Consider the following 27,112-nt stretch of genomic DNA (forward strand, 5'->3'; position numbering starts at 1 on the left):
GCACAGGCTAAGAGCAGAACTTGTGAAGTGCCAGCAGGCAGAAAGTTTCTGTCAAAACCCTGAAGGATGGCAGCACTAACAGCAATGCTGCCACCAGAGAAGGGTTCCTGCACAGTCTGACAGACCAGGCATCTCACCATCAGGAGAGATATAGACATGTGAGGCTGGGGACTACCTCCAGCACTGTAGCAGAGGTGGCAATTCCAGGGAGAAGCTAACAAGATGCTAGAAGAGCAAACTGTGCCTGAAGGGAAAAATGACCACTGGCCATGGCTCTGGCACTACTGTGGAATTCTGGTTGGGGAGGAAGGAGCTGACAATTGGTGAAAACAAGAGAGAGGAAGAAGGAGAGGGAGGAGGAATGGATACAGAGGGAGGGATCTTCCTTGCCCCACTACAAGGGCAAGTGCTGCTCTTGAGGGTCCTCAGGAGGCCTCCTGCCATGCCAGATTTATGCAGCTGCAGAGCCTCGTTCAGTGCTAGCCCCTGCTAGGAATGGAGAGGAAGCCCAAGCCCAGAGAGGAAGAGGTGTTGCCCATGTCAGACGTGCAAGCTCCTAGAAACCACCAGCTTTTATAGAGACAGAGACCCAACACCTCCTTGTGCCCACAGTGCTGTGTCCCTGAGGCGCTGCTGCTACCTCCCATCCCTCGGGAGGCGGCACTGACAAGGGTGCAAAAGCCCCCAAGAAGAGAGCAGCCCTCTCTGCAGCGCATCTTGCTGGGGCTCCAAGCTGCAGCAACCTCTTCAAGGGCTGAGGTCTGCCCAGCAACATGCAGTGCCTCCCCAGCCCTAGCACACACTCAGGTGCCGCAGGGACTGAGCCCCTCCACTCGACCAAGTCGGGATAACACAATGAAACCTCTCCTGGGAGCTGGGGGAGCTGGAGCAGCGCTCCCAGCCCAGGGACTTACCCCTTCCCTCTGATGCCCCTCGTCCTGGCACGGATTGCCTCCGCACACCTTTCCCAGGTGCCTGGCTTGCACACGGCGATGCTGACAATAGCCTGTGGCTGGGAAGGGGGGTTTACAGGGTCTGCAGGCAGATCCCATTATGCGACAGCCACCTGTGTAAAGCTTTCTCCCACGTCCAACCCCCGCCTCGCCACCCTCCCCTCCACGCACGGCTGCCCCTCTTCCCAGGAAAGCGCAGTCAAAGAATGAAAAGCAGCTTAAAATCCGGCAGGACAATCGGGCAGCTCTCCAAGGCCAGCAGCACCCCTTGCCCACCCAGCCCAGCAGGTTCAAACCTCTGCGATATAGCCCACGGCCGCCCAGCTCCAGTGTTCGACCGGGAGCCCAGGAAACCTGCAGCAGGCAGGGCAGGGAAATCCCGTGCAGCAGCGCTTACGGGGAGGACAGCCCAGGTTGAGGACAGACCTTTGTCTCTGCCTGCCTGTCTCGCTCGCTCGCTGCCGGAGGAGGAAGAGGGGGGCGGTGGGGGACAGCGAGCAAAGATAACACCCCTAGGAGGGATGTCACAGCCACATTAATCACTTGGAATTCCAGCCAGCGCGCCGCAAATATGGGCAGCAAATGGAGATGCTCAAAGCTCTAAAATAATTGGATCCTATCACAAGAGCCGAGCCCAGAATCCAGCACAGGAATTCAGTCCCCGCTGGAAGTCGAGAGATCAAATACATGGAGAGGCAGGCACAGCACAAGGCAATCCTCAGCCACCGCTGTATCCAGCTCCATAGCCTTTGGCGCTGCTTTAATCGCAGGTGCCTTCCCAGCGGGAGCGAGGCAGGACCACAGCAGAGAGCCCGAGTGCCCAGCTGAGGACCGGTCCCTTCCCATCCAACTTACTCGACTTGTGGCAAGGTGCAGAAGCACTGTCAATGCAAAAGAAGGTTCTGTGAGAGAGATCAGCTGCCTCGAAGCCTTGCTCGACTGGAGGAACGGTCCATGGGATAGAGACCCCAGAAGCTGCTGTTTGGCCTCCGCTGCCCTGCAGGGGATTTGCCTGGCCCGGCAGGATTCCCAGCCCGCATCACATTCCCGGCGAAACGCACATGCGGCACATGTAGGCTCCTGCTCGGCGCCTCAACGGCAATGAAAAGGCACAGAGGCTTCTGCCAGAAAACAAAGAGGCAGCGGCAGAGCTGGGGGTGGGGAAAACTCTCCGCTGCCCAAGAGGATCCCTGCAGAGGCAGCAGGATGCTGCTAGGCTTCACCGCAGCTATTCACCCCCATTAGCCCGAGGTGGCACCTACTTGCCTGATACAGAGAGTCGAGGGTGGGCAAGCCCCTGTTCCCCTCCCCGAGGCAGCACCCGGGTGAGAAGTGCTGGAGGACATGAGCCAGGCCCAGGACAATAGCTGTCCACAAGCAGCAAATTTCTCTGTGCTGGCTCCACATCCCAAAAAAGCTGTGTCTCTTCACCTAGGGGTAGCTGCTGCATGGGAGAGGGTGCAGCCAGCGCCCCACCTGCAAGCCCTGGGGAGCCCCATGGCATTGGACTTGGGGCAGCATAGTGGCCTCAGCAGTCACCTTGTGGCAAGAAATAATGTGAAAGCAAGCCCCTGGCCACCTAAGCACTGGGACATGTCAGCCAGCTCCCTTCCAGCCCTCCTGTCCCTCTTCAGGGGTGGTGGCCTGAGGAACAGGCCTAGGGGACCTCAGCCACTGACGACCTGCAGACTGGCTGTTCCAGTCCAGAGCTTGGTGACAACTGAAACCAATAGAAAATTTTCCACCGTGTGATTACCAAGTCACGTGCCTGTGCAGCCAGTCATAGAATGGCTTTGAGAAGGCAAGTGGATCTGGCCAAGGGCAAGGACCACTTCTGGTCTGCATTGCATGACCCCCGAAGTCTCTGGCAATGACCAAGGCACCAATGCACTGCCACAGCTCAAGTTCAATAAGGATGTTTGTCCAAGGGACACATTCCCCCAGACGCAATCTGGATGAGGCCCTAACCACTCTAAGTGATCTACAAATTTTAGAACCAGGAGTCCCTTTTATCTGATCTTCCAAAAGGAAGAGTAACACCCTGAAGTCAGTGTCTGCATCAGAAGCCCTACAAACTGTATACTAACCTGTTTAACTCAACTCCAGTTTTAAGATAATCACTTACAGTAACTCCCCTCCTGCCAGCTCCCTGTCCTGGGCTGTGCACCATGGGAAGCATGACTTAGGTGTGCAGCCTGAACAGCCCAGCCCCTTTTCCAGCACTATTAGCTGCATACAGAAACAGAAGCCTCTGACACGGAGCTCCGGTGGTGAGGTGGTGTTTTGCAAGCTGGGAGAAGACAGCACAGAAATCAGCAGGTGATGGAAGCCCAGCTCTGCCATCTCCTCTCTTCTCCCTCTGTCACCACTACACACAGCCACAGGCATCCAAAACCTCCTTACCAAGCCACCTCCTTCTGTATCCTGATGCCCTTTAGCCATTCACACTGCCTAAACCCAGATGCACGACATTACCCCTTCCCCATGGCAGCTGGGCTCTGTATCCCCACAAGTGTGCTTCTGCTCATTCTCACCTCACCCTCAACCACCATCAGACCCTGTCCTGTTCCCACAAACCCCCAAGGCAAACCCCAGCTCTCACCTGTGCTCTGCTGCCTCCTGATCACTGCAGCTCATACTTTAACTTACCCAGGCCCCTCCCATTCCCGACTGTCACACACCCACAGCCCCACCAGCCCAAGCCTCCTTGCACGCACTCCCCTGAAGAGTCCCTGACACCTGACAGACCCACAGCACCATCACCTTTCTGTACCTCCCCAAACAGTCACCAGGCACCTCAGGGCAGTGGAGAAAGTCCCAGGGATGCTGAATTGTTCTGATCAGCTCCAGGTGTCAAAGCTACACATTTGAAGAGGGAGTAGGCAAATGGCTTGCAGTGGGGAGGGCAGCAAGGATTGTGCACTGCAGCATTTGCCCCGTGGGAACTGCCCCTCCCCAGTGCCAGCCCTCTTGCAATACACTTCCCTTTACTGTAAGAGCCCTCCAAGGGAGGTGCTTGAGCACAGGCACTAGGGCCTCCCACTTGGTTACCAAGCTGCAGCCTGCAGATAAGGCTGCAGCAGCTGTGGGGACATTCAGCATCTTTTCCACTCCCTGTACTAGACATGTACATGACACAGGGGGAGGAGATACAACACACACACACACACACACACACGCCTGTGCACACCCACCCAACTCACTCATTTCCAGCTGCAATTTAGAAAGGCTCAAGTCTAGCCCAGGCCAGAGTGATGACATGTGCTGGGCAGGTATTTGGGCAATAAGGGTGAGGCTTTGTCCATCTTAATTTAAGAAAATTGACACAATCAGGGCTACTGCAGGGAAGGAGTATTTTCACCACAAACTGAATGTCCTGGACCTTGTCATAGGAAAGGAAAACCTCTCTTTCCTGTAGGACAGAAGGTGAAACACCCTGCTGGGCTTAGAAAAAGGGTGACACAATTGTCATCTAAACATTCACAATGTTGCCCATAATGAAGGCAAACAATGTGAGCAGAAGGCCCTAAGAAGGGAAACATGGGGGTAAGAGGGACTGTAGGCGTATCCATTTGAAGGGCAGCAGGAGACACGGTCCAGCTCCTATTACACCCCATGAAACTGCAGCCTCCTGGTCCACACAGACTGAACCACCCCTGGAGCCCCACAGACAGCAGAGGCAGCTAAGTCCAAAACATCTTCAACCTGGTGGTTGATCCATGCCCTAAAGACACAGATGTCCCTCTAGATCTGACTCTCCTAGGGAGACAAAGCCTGTGAGAGACCTAGGAGCTCTCCATGGCCTACCAGAAACCAGCTCATCTCCTGCCATACAGCACTTGCTCCTGCAGCTGGGAACAGACCTCAGGGATCTCTTGGCCCAAACCATCAGATCCTGCTGCTCCTGATGTGCAGGAGGGTACTGTAACAGGGATATCCAAGTAAAGCCAGCATGCCCAGAACAGTATTGGGTTACATGTGGACTGCCAAGGAAGAGAGACCAGAGTGCACAGGGTGATGGCAGCCTAATGTCAACAAACTCAAGGGAAAGGCTGAAAGTAGAAACTTCAGAAAGGATCTGGGGACTAACATGGTTTTTGAAAATGTTCTAGACCTTGAAAACTCACATAAAGGGAGGCCAAACTTCCACCCAGCCTCTGCCAGATGAGAAAGCAGATGTAGCTACTGCCGCAGGTCAGCTTAACCCAGGCACCAAGGCTAAGGCAGACCCCTTTGCTCTGGTACATTACTCTTGCAGACAGGATGGGCCAAACACTGTAAACACCCTCTGAACACTTACACACCAGACATGGCTTCTGCAGCATCAGACACCAGGTCAAAGCTCAGAGACACAATAAATCACAGAGCAAAGTTGTTCCTGAAGACAAAGCTTATAAGACTGCCAGCAGCCAGCCTTGCAAAAGGACAGGATCAGGAAAAGAGCAGCCATGAGAATAAAAGGCTGGCAAAGAAACAGAAAATACTTGGAGCAAATAATTTTTTCCAGACAGTCCTTTGGGCTCATCTCAGCATCTATCTGATGAGGATGGTCAAGCAGCTGCAACCTTTAAAAAAGCTACCAAGTGACTTCCTTTCCAATCACCACTATCTCTGGGACAGGCACCATAGAGAAGATAAACTTTCCATCTGGAGGGCTGGAGGCCAGAATCCTCATGAGTCTTCCAAAAACACCAGCACCCCGCTACACATCACAGCTCTGTGCTTCCAGCAGAGCAAGGAGGATGCTTTACATCCTGTGCTTAACAGCCCACTGGTTTCTTGTGCTCATGTGGGAAGGAAATAATGCAGACTTACAGAGAGATGGGTGCTCCAGCTAAGAGAAGCTGGGACAAGTGAATAAGCTGAGGAACGCTCCTAAGGCAGTGCCTCCATCTCCCACCACTGCTAATACCATACGGATGAGTCCAAGTGAGAAGAGGACAGACAGAACAAGACCCAGAGCCCTCCATGTACCTCCAAGCTGCTCAATCCAATGGTCCATGAGATATGACATCGCCAAGCATTCTGAGAACGGCAGAACTGAGAAACGACAGTGGGAAGGGACCTCAGAGAGTTTAGGTCCAATTGTGTTAACAGTAGGGCCAAGTTCAAGCAAACTGCTTGGGGTTTGCCCATGCCAGGGGCTCAAAGTCACGAAGTGTGGAAACTGCCTCCTTTCTCTGGGCCCTACTCCAGATCTAACTGCCTTGCAGGGAAATATTTTTCCTAATATCTAATTGGAATTTCCCTCGTGTGCCATTGCTTCTCATCCTGCCCCTGGGCACTTCCCAAGAGAGCCAAGCTGCAGCTTCCCTGCAAACCCAGAGCTTGCAGCAGCAGTAAGAGCCCCCTTCACTGCCTGCCCTCCCCTAGGCTGCACAAGCCCACCACTCTCAGCCTCTGCCCATGACAGCACACAAGATGCCAGAGCTCCAGCTCATCTCTGGAGACTGTTGAGCCTGCTGGGCTCCATCCTGCCCAGCCAAGGGTGCCACCAAGGAGGATGGGAGGTACCTGCACTTGCCTACCTTGGGGATATTGAAAAAAGAAACTCATCTCAGCCTGAGATCAGCAGGAGCTGCTTGTGTTCAAGTATTCGATCCTTGCTCTGGTTGGTAGCAATACCAGCGACTGCTGCAACACACCTATGTTATTTTAAGACAGAATTCCCAAAGTACCTGCTCCAAGAAGTTTGGCCCTAGACACAGAGAGCTTTGGTTGTGCTGCTGTAGCTCTGATACCAAGGCTGCCTCCACCATGCCCATGAGAGAGCTGTCTGCAGGAGTGATGAGCAGGACAATTAGGAGTTCAACTCAGCAGAGACCAGCTGTGCTAGATGGAAACCCAGCAGTCCAGAGCAGGTCCCTCGATGAGAGAAGCAGCCATCTGCAACCCCAGCAATACCCTCAAGGGTCTGCAGCAGAGCCCAGGTCACACAACGGTTTTTGGAGGCAACAACCACCCATGTCCACAAATCTCCGGTGTTATTACCTGCATCCCCTCCATGCTGTCTTCACTCAATCCAGAGCTATCTGTTTATCATTCTCTGCCCCAACAAATATCATTCATTTTCCCATACTGCATCTGCTCTCTCAGAGAATTGGGCAGGATCTGACCAGCACAGAGACTTGCTCAGCTTGCCTAGGGCTAGCTGGACACCCTGTGCGGGGATGAAGATCCACCTGATTCACTGGAGGCAGGCATACCTGGTCCCTGCACTCCCTTGCAGTGCTCCTCTTTGGGAAAGCCTCAGCATCAAAGATGCCCCAAGCCTTTCCAGGATAGCAACATACCCACAGCTGGAGTTCAGCATGTAGCTAAGATCCTGGCCTGTTCCCAAGGCACAGGCATTGCATTCACCTGCTAAGCCCTGTGGCTTTCCCAGCTCTCCTCTGGCAAGCTCAGCCCATCTCCCAGGCACTCAGCATGAGCTGCCAGACCCTTGCGCTCCCTTAAAGCCCTGTCCTGCACCAACACCTGCCTTCTGCTTCCCACTGATTCATTCCCCTGTGATTCACCCCCTCCTGACTAACCCATCTCTGCCACAGCCCCATGCACAAAGGGAGTGTGTGTGTGTGTGTGTGTGTGTGTGTGTGTGTGTGTGTGTGTGAGCGTGCACAAAATGGGCAATTTTAGACACACACACACAGACTCTGCAAGGCAGCAAACTGGCCAGAACCCTCGCCCCCACAGCACCCAAGAGGAGCAGAGGTGACACCACTGGCTCAAGTCCATTGTGGGGAGAAGGGGCACAGGCAGGCTGGGAGTGCTGCCAAGATAAGGAACAATGCTAGGGGAGGGCTTCCTCCAGGCTCCGAGGCTGCCTTCCGGGCAAACTCATTCCCTTTATCAGCCCAACGCTGCTGGCTGTGGGAGGGTTACCACAGCTCAGATCCACAGGCAAGATGTCTGCCAGCTAAGCTGCCTTTGGGTACAGCCAAACATGCTCCTCCAGGCTGTGCCTCTTCCTAGTTTTACTCTCCAAGGTAGACAGATTCCTGGGAGACGTAAAATTATTTCCTCTAAGCATGGCTACAGTCAGCTGGCATCAGCTAATGATGTTGTGCATGCAGGGCTCACAGGCTTGGCCAGTTCCTGAGTGTGGACAGTGCAAGTTACGCACATGGTCTGTGTACACAGAGATCCTCTGCAGGCTGCTGCTCTGACTGGCAATTCCCTAATGCTTGGGGTTGAGGCTCAAACAGGCTTTACCCCACATCCTTTCCCTCCCCTCTTTTCCACATTCTGGCCTGTTCCCAAGCCACACACATTGCCTCCACCTGCTAAGCCCTTCCAAGGGCTGTCCAGGTAACCTCTGTCTCCTCAGAGGGACCAGAGCAGACAGAGTTGACAGGAGGAAGATGCCACTGTACAGCTGTGCCAAGCCCAGTGAGAGCTGTGGTGTGAGCACGAGATGCTGCTCCATGCAGCACACCTGGTCACAGACCTGCGCCCCTGCCTGTCAGAGCTAGAGGATCCATTTCCTATTGACTACAACAGAAAATTACTGGCATCACACACGCTCTTCTCTCACTCTTTCCTCTCCACATCACACAGGTCACAGTCATGCTGACAAGGGACTCTGGTCCCTTCCACCCAGGAGCACTTGGCCATCTGCAGCATTTTGCCTGCAGCCACACACAGGATACTTGGGGCAAGTATACTGCAAGAGAACAAGTCAATCAGGCATTATGTCTTCAGCAGGGTCACAGAGCCCCAGCTTAGACAGAAAGCCCTGACACCCAGGAGTTAAAGCCAAAGTAAATTGTATTTTGGCCAGGGAGCAAGGGACAACACTTTGGGCTGGAATGTCACATATTAATAGGCACAAAGAATGATTTTCTGCCAAAGCTTAGGATTGTATGCCAGAACTGCTGCTTCTCCCTGGACTTCTGAATTTTTGATCCTCACTATGTATACACAGAGCCTCTTTTCTCAGGATAAGTTTTTGTTCTGTGGCAACAAAATACAAGTTTTTGTCCCATGGCATCCTTATGGGCTCCTGCAGCTTCCCCTGCAGAGCACCCTCCCTTTCATCAGGATGCTCCAGCACTTCAGGTCTCTTCTAGGGAAGTAGTGGGGAGATCCATAGGGTCAGCATGTGTCAGCAGAGCAAACATCATGGCCACAGTGTCACTAAGGTCACAGCACCTGGGCAAGCTCCTGATCAAAACTCAGCAGCCACCAGCAGGACGGACTCGACAATTTAAATGCACATGCTTAAATCAGCCTACCACCACTGAAAAGATGGGCTTGTCTACAAACTCTGGGAGCCCCTGAGAGAGCAGCAAAAAACCTGTATGAGCTCTTGGACATGGTCAGCTCCCTAACATAGCTCTCAAGCACAGAAGAAACAGAAGGACCGCCCTACACCTAGTTAACCAGCTGGAGACTGATCCAATTTAAGCCAGACTGACTGTCTTTTGAGCCAGACTTTCCTGCCACACCCTTCTTTGTGACTAACAGAGGGGTAACATACCATCTGCAACACCCCTCTCCAGCTGGGATGAGAGAAGGAGCAGAGTAGAGACAGCCAAGCTGTTCTTGATTCTGACATCTTTCCCACACCAAGGGGAACTTCTGCAACCTGCAAGAGCCTTATGTCAAGAGCCTCAACAACTTGCAAGTGCCTGATGTTCCCCTTCTGCAGACCAGGTGGCTGAAAAGAGTGGCAGAGTGTTCACCTGAAATACAGTGAGTAGACTCTGCTGTCTTCAAACAGCACATTCCAGGTCAGAAACCTGGAAACTACCAGCAGAAAGGAGCCCAGTTATCCATCTTTTTGTTTGTTTTTGGCAAGCTTCTGCAGCACAGGTGATGCCAAAGGACAGGGTGACAAGAGAGAATTTGGAGCAACAACATGAAGGAATTCAGGCCTTCTCAAAATCAATGTTAAGCAGCAACTAGTCCATGAAGTTGATGCTTCTGCTGAAACAGTTCCCGGTTAATGAGACAGATACACAGAGAATGACCCCAATAAGAGGCTGGCTACCAAGGTGAGCAGATGTTTGGGTTTCTGAGAGCATCAAAACAAGCCCCCCTTCTCATCTAGCTCTGTGTTCCCACAGTACTGCCCTTCTAGTGCTTAAAAAAGTAGAGAAGCCTCTAGGCTGCTAACTTAAGTGGTGGCTGCAGAGACCCCCATGGGATATTAACTGGAATCAGCTTTCATCTCCCAGGCAGAGCCTAAACAGTCCTTTGCTCCAAAAATCACATCTGAGGTCACCTGATCCAACATAAAGATCAGAAGTGGAATTACTTTAAATAAAATATCAGATGGGGGAGCACGCCTGTGCCAGTGGATGGAGCTGAATGGCCAAATGCTTGATAAGCTGGTACCTAAAACCTGGAAGTTTTAAGGACTAAACCACTAAAATGTGTTTTTCCATATGTCTTGGGTGCATTGGCTGGATGGCTCATCCCATCCAAAGGTCAAGATGGAAACTATCTGTGTCCACTCTTCATCTTGCTGCAGGAGGGGAAACAGACGTTTCTGCCATCCATCTTTTCCCCAGCTCCTTTTGCTGGACCCTCTGCTGCTGTGCCCCATGGGACATTCTGAGCAGACAACATTAAGAAGAAGGGCTTGGAAACCAGCTAGAATTGGGCGTTCCTTCTCAGCTACACTTGAAAAATCCAGGTCCAGTTCAGGTGGTATCAAGCTTCCTCTTCTATTGAGGCAAAGTGTCCCTGTAGGCACCAGAGACGCTCTTCTTCTGTATTTTGGAAAGGTCCTCCCTTACAGGCACTGCCTTTTACCCTCTGCTGCCTTCACCAGCCCTGAGCAGACTGGAGACCCCCACCCAAGTTCCGGGTACACCAGAGGTGCTGCTTATTCAGGTCTCATGTGTGGGATGGCTGTAAATGCAATAGGGGGAAGGAGGTGGAGCAAAACCAAACCCCTCAAAAATCCCAGGTGGAAGGTATGCAGACTTGTGCTCAGACATTATTTACCCCAGGACACAGTTCCAGTTTTCACCTTAAAGCTCTCCACTAAGTTGCTCTCACTGACTTTCACAATTTCTTTTCTCTCTGCCCCACTTCCAGCAGGGACCTCAAAGGCTGCTGCCTCCCAGCAAAAGGGTCTCCATGACCTTTGTAATTCAACACACTGGGAAAGGCTCAATCAATTCCCTCTATTCCTAGGCCAGCACAGACCTTAAAAGCCTTCTTTGTTCCTGTTACAAACCCTATCCCACAACCATGGCTTAACCCTTAGGGCACTGCCTCAAATGAAGAGAGTTTCACAGAAGCAGAGCAGTTTGCAGCATCCACGGGAAGCTGGACCTACTCTCCACTTACAAAAGAGCTGTACTGAAAATCTGCTGGTGGCTCGAAGGAAGCATCAGACACACACGACAGGGTGGGAGGGATGTCTCTGGTCATGGTCATCATCATTACAAACTACTGTGCCTCATACTGCTGCAACAACACAGGCAGGTTTTGGGCTTACACCTCTTTATAGTCACCTGTTTTTGCTCTGCCTGCCCTCAGTTCAGCAGATTTATTACAAAACATGCTCCATGCATGCAGATTTGGGGTTACACAGAGGAATAGGGAGGAGGAAGGAAACAGCTGGGACTGGGCACCTCCATTGCCAGTCTTACAAGGACTCCTTTGCTCCTGCCCCCAGGTAGAGCCATTGCTCCACGACCAGGAGCAAATCAGAGCCAGCAAGGGATGCCAGGCTGTTACTACACAGCCTGCACACTGATTCTTGCTTTGTCTGAGATAAGCTCAGACCCACATCCTGACCAGCAGCCCAAAGTCACAAGCTGGGGAAGCAGTGCTATGGGACTGTGCATAATTATACACCCTGGACATGGGAATGCAGAGGACATGGAAAGTACAGCCACGTCTCACTTCCTAGCATGATCCCTGGCACGGGAAAAGGCAGGATGGAGCAAGGGCTGCCAAAATCGCCAGCTCTGCAGCTGGAACAGAGCTGCCCAACCACATCCTGAAACACCAGTTCCATGGCAGACAGAACCAGCTTGTACCACTGCACCCCAAAATACCACCCCAACAGACAGGATGGGGTAGGGCCACCTTGCAGCACCCAAAAATGCCATTTCCTATCAGCTGCTGTAACTTCCCCTCTGCCCCTTTCTGGTCCTGCTCCACCCCCTTCCTTCTCCTCAGGCTTCAGGGAAACTGAGTCACAGCATGCTGACCCTGCCCTGAGGAAGGAGACGGGTGGGCAGCCCCCAGCCCCTGGCACAGCGTGGGGAGTGGAGCAAGAGTGGTGCCGAGACCTCTGAGAACCCCAGCGAAGGGGAGGGATTAAAAGGTACCCACATATTCTACATCAAGCACTTTTCCCTATTGTTAATCTCCTCTGTTTCCCCCTCTCTTAAAGCAGGAGTTGGCCCCAATCTGCTGCTGGCCATATGGACTGCACCCAGCTCTCTGGGCTACACAAACTGACCCACATGCTCTCTGCCACAGAGGGGACCAGGACATGCAATAACTTAGCATAGCCCAGGAAAAAAAAAAAAAGGAAAAAAAAAAAGACCCAGACATAGCATTATAAATCAGAAGAGTGCCCTAGGTTTCAAAAGGGGGTAGGGGACTGGATGCTTCATTGAGAACAAGTCATGGCATTCTCTACCTTAATAGATTCATGTGTTTGAGTAAAGACTTGATACTCTGGTCCAGCTCTAGGAGCTGGTAAGTTTCCAAGTACTGACCTCAGGCTCTCACTTTTTATCACACACCTACAGAAACCCTTTTGAGGACCTGCTAACCAGTAAAGCTTCCCAGGACCAGGTCTACAGTAGTGTACAACCACAGTGAACTGTTTAAAATCCCTGACTGGTGCAGTAACAAACCACTACTCATCTATCTGCCTAGAAGACAGATAAGTTAAAGATTTGTTCATTCAGGCTCTGGGTCAGACAAATCACAAATGTTATTAAAGTTATGGTTTCTTGAGTATGTTTCTCAAGATTGCCCAGTTCAGCTGGGACAAAGAATGGGAAAACTGAACTTGAACTGCAAAAAAATGCACAGCTATTACACACTGCTCATCTGTAAGTCTCCTGGCATCTTTTCTCAGGCTTCTGTCTTCTTGATTGCCTCCTCCACCTTCCTGGGGACTCTCTGAAAACTGACCCTTTCACCCCGCCCCGGGGAAGTGTGTTAAGGTGGCATTTGCTGTTATTGTCATGCAAAGCATAACATTATTGCAATACCCTTGCCCCAGCTCTGTCTCCCAGGACAACATAACACTAGATGAAATTCATTATCCCCTATCACTTTATGGTACCATCTTTTAATTTCTCTGTTAACACACATCAGAGATGTATCGAGTTTCAGGCCAGCTCACTCTTAAGGAAATTCTCTCTTGCCTTACAGGGATTTGCAAAAACGATTCCTCTTCAGTACCAAAAAAAGCCCAAACCACCATCAAAAAGTAATTAAAAAACCCCAACCCACAAACCAAAAAAAAAAAAAAAACCAAACCAAAACCAACCCCCCCCCCCAAAAAACCAAAACCAAAAAAAACAACCCCCTACACTCCAAAAATAGCCCTTGAAGGTTCACTTAAGGACAGAATTTGCCTTTTCTCTCCAGACCACCACTTTGGTCAGACCTTTCCCAGGCTCTGGAGGGCAGCATTCTCACTGCTGCTCAAACAGCTTCATCAGCAAAGTTTGGAGCCCTGTAGTGAGGAAGCTTTAAGGGTGAGATGCCTGTTCCTTCCCAATAGTGTCCAGTACATGAACACAGGCATTTCCTGGTAAACTGTTCCTCCTTGCTTCCAGCCTCTGCTGCAGGGGTGGCCTCTGATAGCAGCCTTCCTCTGGAAACATCTCTGCCTTTTGCTCAGTTACTCCAACACTGTCATATTGTAGGGAAACAGAATTAAACAGCTGAAATCTGTAATAAATCATTCCTACTGAGCTGCCAGGGAAATTGCTGCACAGAAGAAAGAGAAGAGCTGTAAGTCTGTTTCCTCAACAAATCTAAGCCACAAAACAGCCTTTGGTTACAGGGAATAGGCACAGCAGCAAGAGGAGCATTTTTAGGGTGGCAGATTGATGCCACCAATTCTTCTGGTATCTCTCTCCATATTTATTACATGGCCAGAACAGATCATTGCAAATACCTTAAGATCCCAGACTGTAGCCTAGGAAAGAGGCTGGCAGACCAGACCTAGATGAAAAGCTTGAGAATATTCTAGTTCCTCAAAAACAGCTTATATTTTTAGCTTTTGCTGCTGTTAAAAGATGAATTGAAAGCAAAGCTCAGACTCCCTACTTGATGCCATAACTGCTTTATTTTGCTGGCAGCCACAGCAGAGAGGATCTTGAGAATTACGCCCTTTGTCCACTGCTGGCCCAGCTATGCTAATCTCATCAGCAATGCAAACGCTGGTATAGAAAGGGCTGAGTGGCAGTGCTGGCCTGACAGCTCCAGCAGCGCTGACTGGCAATAAGCAAATCCTGGTACATGGCATCCAGGCATTTTCTCCCGGCCTGAGTGGAGCTAAGAGTTGGCTCTTTCAAGCCATTCTTCATGCATCTTCCAGACAATCTGCAGGGCACAGCTGGACTCAGCTACCTTCTCACAATTTAGAGAATGCAGGCAGAAATACCCACAGGGTCAAAGTTTCCACTTGGTCTCGCCGATCTATCACCTCTCTGCTGAAATCCCCACCACTCTTCCCACAGCAGCAGCATGCAGGTTGGTCCTGATGTCCCACAGGGCACTGTCCAATTTTTCAGAGTGACACTGCTCAGGATGGTGTCCCTACCTGATTACAAGTAGGCATGCATGTCCTGGACTTGCCTCAAGTAATGGCAAAGGCAACGCAAAGCAGCATGTAACCCACACAGTACTTTCCCAGCTTCAACACCACGGCTCAGCCAGGAGGAAATCTCTCTTGGCTGCCTCTCCCTAAATGTTTATTCCAGCACTGCCTATCTTAACTCCTCTCTAAATTGGCAGCAGAGTATATGACCCCACTACCTTTGGGCTTTTTTGGTACTTTGTGCTTAAAACTGTGTAGCATTAACAGGTAAGACAGAAAAAGGGGGGCAGCACTTCAATGATGACAGGGTTGTAACTCATGGGGTTACAGTGTCCAAGAGATTGAGCCTTGGGCAGTGATCTTGGCAGGCAAGGTGTTTATAAATGGTAAAAGAGAAAACATCCTCTGGCCTAGAAAATGGCAATTCCCACCCCAACACATACGTATGACCCAGAGCCTCATCTGCTGGGCTCTGCATCACTCCATGATATTCCACAGCACATCTTGGGGCCTTAGTCCAGAGCAAAGATGAGGAACCACAGGCTGTGAAAGTGGGGTCAGAGAGAACTACAGTGTGGCTCAATGGACTTTTCCCATGCTCTGCCACCACCTGCACCCGTAATACAAAAATATAATGTAACACCACTCTCACACCAAGTGCTGAAGGTCACATATATGGAAAGCAGCGCCCAAGCTGCTAACCCAAAACTGTCCTCAGGGTCAGGAACCAGTGTCCCAGATTCCTCCATGGGAAGGAAGCTCCAGCCCCCAGTGCAGAGGCAAGCTGCCCCCCCTCTGAAAGCAGAAGGAACCTGTTGGAAGTGAGAGGGAGGAAGCAGACTACTGTCCACTGTGGGAGGCTTTCCCAGAGCCTCCATGTTCCAGGTTACACCTCCTTGTTTGCTCTCCCTTGGGAACACCAGGGTCTGGAGTCCAGGGAACATTGTGCAAACAAGTCTAGACTGTTCAGGAGTTTTAAGATGACTGAAACTGCAGAACTGGAGAGCAGAAGTGGGCAGTCCATACAGATCTTACAGTAACGCTACATCACAGAAGTTCACTAGGGCATACTGGAAAGGGTGAAATGGTTTTCAGGGCAATACATGAGGCCTTCTACCCTGGAAAGGAGGGGGTCACAGCTCAGACAAGGATTATGACATTTGTGAGAACAGAGCTATATGGGTAGCTCACAGGGATCCTTTCCCATCCATTTTTGACTGAACACCCTAGTCCCAGACAGACTCTGGCCACAGGCACCACAGCAGTGTGTGCCACCCCATAGCAAGCCCACACAACCAGCCTCCATCCATCTCCAAGGGCATTATTTCCCTCTCACTCTGGGATGGGCAGAGAGCTGTGGGCAGGGTGGTGTAGCTCGCTGCCAGCAGTGACCTTTGAGAGGTGTAATGAGAGAGGTTTACAGCTCACACAGCCATCCATGTTGACACGAGCAAGCTGTGCTTGCCGCCAGCAGGTCCTTTTCCCTGGCTTACATCCAGGCCTTTAGGCATATCATGGATGACAGGTCAGGTCTCAGTCACACCCTCATTATGGCCAGGCTGGAAATGGCTTCCTGATCCATTCCCTCTGCTACTGAGTGCATGATTGCCCCTTCACCAACAAGAGCCAGCCCTCTTACCAGTAAGAGGTAAGGGGTCTACCCAAAGGCAGCTTCAAAAATGTTTAACTTCTCTTTTGCCTGCCCCAGAGGACGGTCTCAAACCATATCAGAGGGGTCTCAGACCATATCAGAGGGGTCACAAGAGTGTCTGCTCTCCCTGAGTACAGATATCCTGGAGCAAGGCAAACTGGCTGTGCAAGGTGGACAGAACAGCACAGCACAGGGCCAGGCGTCCTGGGGAGGTACAGTCATGGCTGGAGCCACTTATGTTGATTAACTGAGGATAAGCAAGGGCAGCAGAATGACTCGCTTTCTTCCATGGTACAGTGAGAGGGATCAAGAGACTGGTTTGTTCCTGGCTGGGCTGGCTCTGCATCTCCAGGCTTCAAAACAAACAGGTCTGTAAGTGGGAGCTGCCTGCCCACACCCCAGCAAGGGGCGAAAGAAGAGAGAAGATGGACAAAACACCCCTGACCACTCACCCTGAGGCTGCTGCCAGAGGAGAACAGCTCCAGATGCCAAATTGTCAGGCAGGAGTCCAGGGGTGCCAGGCCCATGGCACAGCTGGGACTGGGCTGCACTGGGGGCTGTGGCACCTTCCACATTTGCCTGATTACTTTTCTGCCTAGTCAGTGACACTGCCAGCAGCAAGTTGCCATAGCAATACCCTCCAGCATGCTCCCCTGTCTCTGTTCCCCCTTGCTTGTCCTCTCCCCACTGCCCCACACATGAAACACCCAAAAGCCTCAACATACTCCTAAAAGCTATATTCACCAAGGAAGAAAAGGGGGTAGACATGGAAGCCCACTCCCACAAGCCCTCATCTCTGCCCACCTCAGGGGCAAGAACCCTACTGCGGACCCAGGTGCATTGCACCACACCTTGTCTATTCTCAAGGCAAGACACAGGAGAGCCACGCTGACAAATTTGGGGAATAGAGACCTTTTTAACTGCATCTCTTGCGTGCTGTGGCAGGCAGGGGTGCTTCAACATCCTCACCTGTTCCACAGGGCCTGCCCCATGGGGGTGACATGCAGCCCGTCTCCAGTCCAGCCCAACACAGCTGCCTGCATGTCAGAAAGCCCCAGGAGCTCTTTCTACATTGCAGTAGCACCAGATCTGATGGGAATGGGGGTCTCACACTCTTCTTGCTGCATCCTGGCAGGTATCTCCTAAGCCTCCACTCTCCAGTTCCAGACAGCTTCCACTTCAGGGAAGTCTGTACTGCTGCACCAAACCTCACTGTGGCTTGAATTGGAGACAAGGTCCTGCTTTGTTTCTTGCCTAAAAAACTCTCCCCTACCATTGCTATGTGCCACTAAACAGCTACCCAGCCTGGGTGGTAAGCAGAGCTCTTCTCCCTGTCACCTCTCTCACACAGGAACAGGACACAAGACAAAGGAACCTCTTGAACCACACTCAGGAGTGATATCTGTCAATATCTTTCACCATGTAAATTCAACAACTTAGCAGACAAGCAAAAAAAAAAACAAAAAAAAAAACCTCTAAAAGCTCTGCTTCTCTCTGTGTTCTGCCCTTTCCCACAATCAGTTACATCACTTGAGGGTTATAGCAGAAGCTAGCAAAGCCTCGGTCCTGATCCAGGATGAGTCATGGAGCTCCGGAGGCCGTGCAACTTCCTTCTGATACCATCAACCATGCCTTACACAGCTAAAAATAAAGATGGGCCAAAACTGCAGAGCCACATCTTGCCTCAACATGAAACTCAGCAATGCTCAGCACTGCTGAAAAATTACCTGAGCAGGTAGAAACCAAAAAGTGCAGGGAAGCCAAAAGTCTTGGGTGTACCAAGAAGGGAGAGGGCAGGAGGCCCCACCCTGTGCCACGCTGGAGGATGGTGGTGACAGATGGCAAGCAGCCATCCAACCATACAGAGATAGCCAGAATCAGGGTCTCATCTCACTCAGCTGTGGGCTTTGGAGTATTTTCACACCTAGAGGTCGTGTGGAAGACTGTTTCCAGCAATGCATGTTCCCATCTGAGACAACAGCAATCAACTGCTGCAAACAAGAAGGATGCGCATTTCTGGCAGGAAAAAAAATTGGGAAGCTGCAGCCTGCTTCCCACCAGCAACACGTGAGCATCTGCAAAGCAAGGTTCAAGGGATGTTCAGAGCTAAAGGTTAGAAAAAGGAGTCACAGATACAGCTGATATAGGTTAGATGTTGAGGTAAGTGAGGAATTCAACGTTTTTCCTTAATCCCTGGGACACTGTGCACAAACAAAACCTTCACACATGACAATACAGGATTCTCACACAGATCTTAGCAGGAAGCCATAGGATTGCACACAAATAGGAGCTCAGAGGGACACCAGCAATGCTCAGAACCTAAAATAGCCTCAGCAGATGATCCTCTGCTCCATTCTTGGGAGCAGCAAGAACTGAACAAGGATCCAGCTGTCCCAACACTCCCATGAACAGGATCTTTGAATGCCCAACCTATTTGCAACAGAGATGGTAGAGCAAATAGGGGATTCCTTGCATAACTCCAGTGCCAATATCCACAAGGAACCCAGAGCTCCAGTTCTCAATGAGGAAGAAGCATTTTCTTGTGGTTTTCAGTGGAAAGATGATCTAGTGCTACATCAGCTGGTCAGACTCTGGGACAAGGGCAGCCTACACACACCAGGAGAAGGCTGGAGGACATTAGGCTGACTGCTTTCTGTTGAAGATTAAAAACTTCACTTTGCCCAGTAGTTATGTTTCCCAGCACAGGGTTCCATACCATTCCCAAGAGAGGCACTGCAATTCTGTCCACAGATCTGCAAGTTGTATCAGTTTTCAGAAGACCACCAGCTGCAACAAATGGAATGAAAATTGCTAATTCAGCCCAAATATAAACTCACTGATATCACCTGGGTAAGGTGATATATGAACCAGAGAACAGCTTCATGTCAAGCAACAGGAAAAGCTGCTGCTTTACACATAAATGGGAGATTTGCTGTCCATGGAAACATTAAGCAAACTGGTTAACAAGGAGGGGTGGGAGAAAAGTGGATCCAATACTATGCCAGAGGGATGTGAGGCACTGGCAGAGGTGGCTCAGAGAAGCTGTGGATGTCCTGTTCTTGGCAGTTATCAAGGACAGGTTGGATGGGGTCCTGAGCAACCTGGTCTAGTGTGTGGCTCCCCTTGCCCACAGCAGGAGGGATCGAATGGGATCTTTATGGTCCCTTCCAAACCAAGCCTTTCTATGATTCTGTGGTGTGCCCTGTGTTGAAATGGCCTTTGCCAAAAGGCAGGGGAACCCTGAGAGGATGCTGTGAATTGGAATCTACAAGCAGCTCCAGCAGAACTGAGAGCAAACCTTTTCTCTAGTCTTTGCCATGTCTCTCATCACTAAAAGAGATATAAAATCTCACCACGGAACATGTATTAGTGAATGCCACAGCCCAGCTGGATAAAGGGGCCACTCTGCTCTCACTGCATTGTGTGATTGGTAATCTGCAGCACAGGGCACTGGCATGAGCAAAGGACTTCTTTCCTTCCTTTCACCTTCACAGGTAAATCTATCCCTGCCTTAGCTACTGTGGGTACCACTTCAGCATCAGGCTGAAGGATGAGATGGCCTGAAGCCCAGTTTCCAGCTGCCTCTTGATTGCTCCCAGCTTCCCTGGCAGACACTTCAGAGGAAGAGCTGCAGAGCCTGGGCACCTATGCATCCTAAACTATGTCTTCCCCATATTATCTCTCCGGGCCAAATCACACCTGAGCTCTGGGGTGAGAGAAGGGTTCATCTTGCCCTGCCATAGGCACAGTCCTGATGAGGGCTCCCTTTCAGGTGAGAGCACACCGTGCAGGTGGGCCAAGCACTGCTGGATTCTAGGCAGGCACAAAGGCATCCATGGACAGGGCAGGAAGCCCACAGCCATCTCAGGCTGCTCCAGGCTGGTTGCCTTGGAGCAGGTAGTATTTCTTGCCAGTGGCAATATAAAAACTATTGGTCCTCCTGAAATACTTCCTCTGAGCCTCACATACCAAAGCCAAGCTACAAAATCCTGGGAAAATGCAGGAAAAATCCAAATGCTGCTAATGGAGAACATGATTACATTTGCCACAAGCTCTGGGTAAAGTCTCAGCTGGGTTCAGGTGAAGGACAGCAGGGGCCTGCAGCTGGGAAATGCTCCCAGTTCAATTCTGCTGGCATGCAGAAGAATGAGTGTGGCAAACAGCACAGACTGCAAGCTCCCAAGAACACATCACCCTTGAGCTCCTGACAACTGTGTGCAGGGTTCAACAGTCTTAGCAGCACTGGTTCCACACATCCAGGTTCCCTTTGCCATGCTGACAGCCAGGTGGGATGCAGGAGCACCCAAAAAACCTTGGCTGTGGGAGAACCTCACTTGGTGACACCTACTTTACAGAGCTATCCCTGTGATCAGAGGGGAGAAGAACACAAGAGTTTCCTGTTTCTTCACGGAGCCCTGATGAGGCAAGGGAAATCAGAGATGTTTGAATGTTGCTAACCTCGGTGTAGGGCTGAAGCCGACAGAGAAGGCAGCTCTCAGCTGTCAGCCCTTGCAGTCTGGCCTTGAGGTTGCTTGTTGTGGCTGTCTTGGGTCACCTGGAAAGACAAGTCCACATGCACAGGTTCAGCTGGAACACTGGGTGGGCAGTAACTGCTTGTCCAAGCCAAGTGAGTTAGTGGCCTGTGCACAGAAGTGAGAGACCCCAAGCACCCCACCAGCTCAAAGATCCCACCACATCTTTTACCAGTGCTGAGGCTGCCCCTCCAGCAGCAGCCCTGACTCCCTCCTGGCTTCCAGCCACCCCCAGTTCCCTGCATGACTCCCAGTGGGTGCACAGTTGGCTCTCTCTCCAGAGAGAGCTGCTAAGGTCACATCCATGATATCCCTGCCCAGATTTCAGTGGGAAATAAAGGCCTTTCTGTGCCTTTGGCTTTGTTCTTGTCCACCCACACAGGCTCTGCTGTACTCGAGTGGGTGCACTGGCATGGTTTATCTGCAAGAAGAGGTGCTGGCTGTGGTCCCCACAGGTCACCTGCTAAGCCACCCCATGGAGACACAGAGCCAGGGCAGGGAGGGACAAACTCCACTGCTGGAGAGACACCCCTCCCAACAACCCAAACAGACCAAGACAAATCCAACACCGCAGCGTTTCCCAGGCTACAGAGAAGGGAGAAAACGACAATTGCTTAATAGAAATCTCCGAGAAGCCTGCCAACACCATCACAAAGATGTTGTTTAAGTCTCCTCCCCAGGCTCCCAGTGCTTTAATTGCAGACCACTTGAGATCACACTTTGTGTGGGCTAGGTCCTCGTGCAGAGCAGGTCCTGAAAACCAGGATGGTATCACGCTCCTTAGGATCAGGTCTGACCTTCCCCTCACCACAAGCATGATGGGCAAAAGCTGCTGTGAGGCAGTCCCTGCTCCCCAGCCCGACCATCCACACAGGCAACCACCCTGCAGCACCAAGAGAGCACAGCCCAGCTGTGACCAGAGCTGCCATGCTGGGTAACAGAGCACTGCAGGCAGATGGGCTGCCAGTGCCCCAGAAACACAGCCTTCCCACCATGGGGCAGGGAGCCACAGCCACACCACCCTACTGGGGCTTCAGCCCTTAAGACTGTCCTGAGGACACCCAGAAAGTTTGTGCTTAATGACACCTGCACTGGCATCCCAGGAGAAGGCCCACCTGGAAATGTTACCAGCTAGGCACACAGGCTATTGGTTTGGAGAGCTTATAAGCAGAACAAGCCCCAGTCATAGCAGCATGTGTAGATGTAAATATACATATATAGAAAACCCTTGACCAAGTCCCTCCTCTAGGATACTGTCTTTCAGAGAAGGCTCAAAAGGCGCTAAGCCTGAGCAGTGACAAGAATTGCTTTGGACATGGCTGAAGTACTGCCACCCACATACTGCAGCAGCACAGGAAGCAATCTGACAGGGATGGGTTGAAAACACTACCCAAGAAGAATGCAATTACCCCAAATGGACTGAGGCCAGGAGATCTGGATTACCACCTCAGCTCTTGCATAAAGGGCTTTGCATCTTTGTTCACATCTAACAACAAGAATCTCAGCGTTGACATCACCCCTGGCCCAGGACATGGATTTGTTACTAAAAAGCACTTCCAGCTGAATCACTAACTTTCCATTTTGCAGCACACAGGACTCCTTTGAAGGTTTCCCATCCAAGTATTGTTCTACCGTCATGTTGCTTAGCTGGGGAATTGTCCAGGCCACAGGCAAGCATGACTGCAACTGCACTGGCCAGTCCTGAAAAGGTTCTCTGAAATGCAGAGCATGTGAGCCCAGCTGCTCTTCATTCAGAATTCACAGCCAGCTGAAGATGCAGATGGAAACAGGGGGAAAACATGTTAATTGGCAGCTGGGCCAAGCAAGGGAGACTATGAAAGAGAGGGGCAAAGCCAAAGGGAGGATAAACAGAGACACTTCCTTGTCAAAGAAAATAATTTCTAAAGCAGGCCTCAAACTTTGTGAATCCAAGTCCTCTGGAGGTTATATTCACCTGGCTCAAATGATCACAAACAAAAGCAACATGAAATAACAAAGGAACTGAACAGGTCAGAAAATAGGCTGCAGAAAGCAGAGGTGCCAGGCACTGCAGACAGAAGGAAGGATCAGAAACATGGCAACATGGCATTACAAGGACAAAGAGACCCACACAGTTCCCTGGAACAAGGTGGTCCCTGGGAATTATGCGACATGGAGAGACATCAGGCAAAAGCTTCTCTGAGAAGACTCTCACAAAGTAACCTGCAACAATCTCACTAAGTAACCTGCAACAAACCTGCCAGCATACAAATATTTCCTTTCAGGATTTCTCCCATGCTGCCCTTCACATCTGTCCTGTTTCAAACCCAACTCATTAATTCCTCCAGCTACCAAAGCCTCTGATAATTTGATTACAGCTCCATTGACAGTGTGCTGAGGACACCACTTTTCTAACCATATGGCCTCACTTTCTCCTTTCTTGTCTGTGGTCACATATCCACCAACAACAGGTTTTCTTATTCTGCATCAGGAAGTGTCCTGGCCCCCAGGCATGGTGCATTTCCACACAGCACACGATGGTGCCAACCAGATCTAGCAGAGTACAAACATGGGCAGGCCCAGAGCAGCAAGAACATGTAAAGAACTTGGGAAGAGCCAAGAGTCTTTGACTCTGAAGGCTCAGATCAATAATCATCCCCTTCAATCAGCCTCAGACTCAAAGAGCAAAGTTTTGGTATCTCTGGCCTCTGGTACTCAGCACAGTCATGCAGAAATGTGCCAGGGCAAGCAGCCTGTACCAGACAGCAAGGAGGAAGACCAGGGGCAAAGATGTGCCTCTCTGCCCTCACAGGTCCCTTGAACATAGGGAGGGAACTTCCTCCTCCTGCTGCATGCTCAGAGAGAGAAGACAGCTGAGGGCAGAGAGGTTGAGAAAGCTCAGCACCAGCCGAGGGCGGGGGGGGGTAGGTGCTGCGGCCTTCATCCGATTTGGAGTGAAAGAGCAGCCCTACCAGTAAATTTAAATTATCTATAACTCCCTAAAGGCTATTTCTGTAGAGGGCAGAGATGAAAAATAGAGCATGAAGAGCTGCTCTGCACAACTTGCTGCAAAAGCACAGAAGCAAGAGAGCTCCTCAGCAAGTTGTGCCTCTGAACAGCAGAGTTCCCACAGTACAGAGTGACCCCACCAGCTTTCCTTCTTTCAGTGGGTAAGAAACCTCTCACATGGGGAACAGAAACAAGGCAGGCGAGTGGCACAGCTGAAACAGCACTGCTCCAACTGTGGCTGGAACTTGGTCCCCAAGCCCAGCTCACCAAGGGCCACAGCTGTACAGCTGTGGTGACAGCAGGATTCTGCTGTCCTGACCACCCCAAGCTCCATGGGAAGGGACATGTCCAGGCCCCACTGGAGTGAGCAGCAATCCAGTGTTATGGTTAAATGTTATGGGAGCAGGGGCTGGAGGTCAGGCGAGGCCAAGTGTTGACTCCCTGGCAACAAACACTGCGGCAGCAGCGTCCCTCGGAACCAGCTCCTCCGAACCCCGCAGCCCTGCCAACTCCCACCAGTGCCCTGCCCTAGCGCAGGGACTGCACGCTGGGACACGCAGAGTCCCCATCAGTGCCCCGCCACTCAGTCACTCACGCCGAGACCCGAACCATGGGAATTGCTGCTGTGAAACAAGGCGGTGACCAGCCTTTACAGGATGATTTCATTCTCCCGGTCCTCAACCTAAAGCCCAGCCCTGCCAAAAGTAACTCTAGCACTATCACATTGGGAGTTTTCTCCTGTGTCACCTGCCGGACCTTGTTCACCTCCTCGCGCTACCAAGCTTGCCAAGACACTGCTTTGTGTCAGGGTTCAAGCCTACTACACTCTCCACAATTTCCCAGCTTCCCCTCTTTGCTGATGCCAACAGATGAGATTCAGGGAGAGGGCAGGTCTGTAAGCAGATCCCTGCTTGTCTGATGTTTTTAAAAAGGCAATGAGTGGAAATTACTTTTAAAATTTAAATTTAGAGCACAACATTCCTCTACCATACATTTTCCACAGTAGCCGCAAATTCCACACTCCTCGTTTCAAAGAAAAATAATAAAAGGAGTGTGGAAACCCCGGAGGTGTGTGCCCCTCGTACTGATGGATTATGTCCAGGGGTGGGTTGTGAGCAAGCCCACCTCCCCAGCACCCACCACGCAGCCATTCCCTCTGACTTCCCTAACAGGCCACCTTCCCAAACACAACACCCGGGCTGCCGAGCGCACGCCGCCTGCGCGATTTCTGTATAAAACCCGCAAAACGCTTGAAAACCTCCCTAGGTCGGCAGCTGCTGATTTCGGGTGGGTGACTGCCCCCGACGGGCCCTTCCGCCCGCGGCTGGCTGTCACCAGAGGGCGGCGGATGCCGGGGTTCACATCCGCCCCGGCGCCCACCCCGCAGCCCCGCGCCGGGGCCTGGGAAGGGACCCCCGGGGCAGGTGCCGCCCGAGGAGCGCCTCCCGCGCCCCCGGGGTACCCGGCCCCACTGCCGCGGGCCCTTCCGGGGACAACCCACCACGTCCCAGCTGGGCTGGAGCTAATACCCGCGAGAGGAAGAAAAAGAAGAGGAGGAGGAGGAGGAGGAGGAGGCCCCACCGTGCGGGCAGAGCTGCAGACAGGCTGTCCCTGCCCATGTCACAGCGCAGAGGACGTGGCCCTGGTGGGCGAGACCAGGGGCAGCGCAGCCTCCCTAAGCTGCCGGAGAATTGGGAGCCAGGATCGGGGACAACCCGCAGCAAAGCCTGCACCCCGTTTCGGTACCTCCCGCCTGCCCCCACAGTTGCCTCTGCCAGACACAGCCCTCCTGAAGCCTCAGTTTCCCCGGGCACTCCCCCCACCTCCCCCCGCCCCAAAGTCGCTCTGCGGTCACACCGCCGCCTGCCCCCCCCACCCCGCCCCGGCACCTCCTGCCCCAGCCTCCGCCTGTGCAGGCCCCTTGCCGGTCCAAATGCCCCGGCTACAGCTCCTCTCCTCGGTCACAGTGCCTCAAACTCAGAGACCCCCATCACGGTCATGACGTCCCCAGCTCAGAGACCTCCATTTCGGTCACGGTCGCCCCCGCCGCTTATAGTCCCCCATTCCGTTTACGGCCTCCCCCATACTACCCGATCACGGCCCCTCCTGGTCGCGCCTCCCCCAGCTCCCGCTCGCCCCTGCGGTCTGGGCCCCCGGTCCCAACGGCCCTCCCGAACCTTCTGGAACCGGGGGATGGCGGCGGAGATGGGGCGCACGAACCCTCTCACACGCCGAACGGGCGGCCCGTCCCCGCCGTAGCCCAGTCGTGCTCCGCGCCCCCCGGCCCTGCCCGTCGCGGCCCCGCCGGACCCACCAGCGCCCCCTCCGCCGCTGCCGCCGCGGCCCCGACTGTGCGCGGCTCCTCCGCTCCTTCCGGGTGTCGCTGGGGACACACCCCCGCGCCCGCCTCCCGCGCGCTGATTGGTGCTCTGGGCGGGGCAGGGCGCGGGGCGGGGCGAGCCGCGGGGCCGCGCGGCCAATGGGCGGTGAAGCACCGCGCCGAGACCCCGCCTATGGCCCGCCCCCTCCACGTGCGGGAGTGTGATGACAGCGGGGAAGGGGCGGGCCCAGGAGGGGTGGTATCTCATTGGCCGGCGGCCGCGTCGTGGGCGGGGCCTGGGTCGGCGCGGGGCGGGACTGGCGCCCCTGACGCTGCGGGCTGAGGGGGGACCACCGGCCTGCGGCCGGGCTGGGACGGCATGTCCCACCCACGGGCACGGCCCCACGGGCATGGCACGGCCCACCCACGGCCCCACGGGCACGGCACGGCATGTCCCACCCAGGGCCACGGCCCCACGAGAACGGTGTGTCCCACCCCACGGGCACGGTATGGCCCCATGGGCACTGCGTGTCCCACCCCACGGGCAGCCGTCTCATTCCTAACGCGTCCCACCCCCACGCTCCATGGCGTGTCCCACCCGCGCACACACCCACGGGCACAGTATGTCCCAACCCCAGAGTCACGCTTCGCCCAGCCCCACGCGTGCGACGTGTGCCAGCCCCAGACACGGCCCTCCCTGGCCCCATGAGTATGGCCTCCCCCGGTGAGACCCCCGCCATGTCCCTTGCCTCATGTGCCGAGTGGGGTCACCGCGGCGTTCCCCACTCCCCAGGTGGTGCCGGTGCCCCGCAGGCCGGGTCTGCCATCCTGCCGGGCTGGGAACTGGCGGTACCGGCCTGTGCCAGAGCCCACCGTGGATGCCGGACCCGAGGGGGCAGCTGCCCCCTGGGA

At 52.8% G+C, this 27,112-nt stretch overlaps 1 protein-coding gene across 2 annotated transcripts in view; it reads right to left on the minus strand.

Moving 5' to 3' along the window:
- ATOSB (atos homolog B) overlaps nucleotides 1–26,266 on the minus strand; it is a 38,846-nt gene extending 12,580 nt beyond the window's left edge. The window contains exon 1 of one of the 2 annotated variants that reach the window (XM_084224747.1): nucleotides 26,195–26,266. The gene's annotated coding sequence lies outside the window, so the exon portion shown is untranslated. Of the gene's footprint in view, nucleotides 1–20,818; nucleotides 20,918–26,194 lie in introns of those variants that run through there. The other variant, XM_084224748.1, reaches the window with a different exon arrangement.
- Between the last annotated feature and the right edge of the window lie 846 nt (nucleotides 26,267–27,112).

This window comes from Fringilla coelebs (assembly GCF_963513975.1).
Source record: "Fringilla coelebs genome assembly, chromosome: Z".
Classification (NCBI taxonomy): domain Eukaryota; kingdom Metazoa; phylum Chordata; class Aves; order Passeriformes; family Fringillidae; genus Fringilla; species Fringilla coelebs.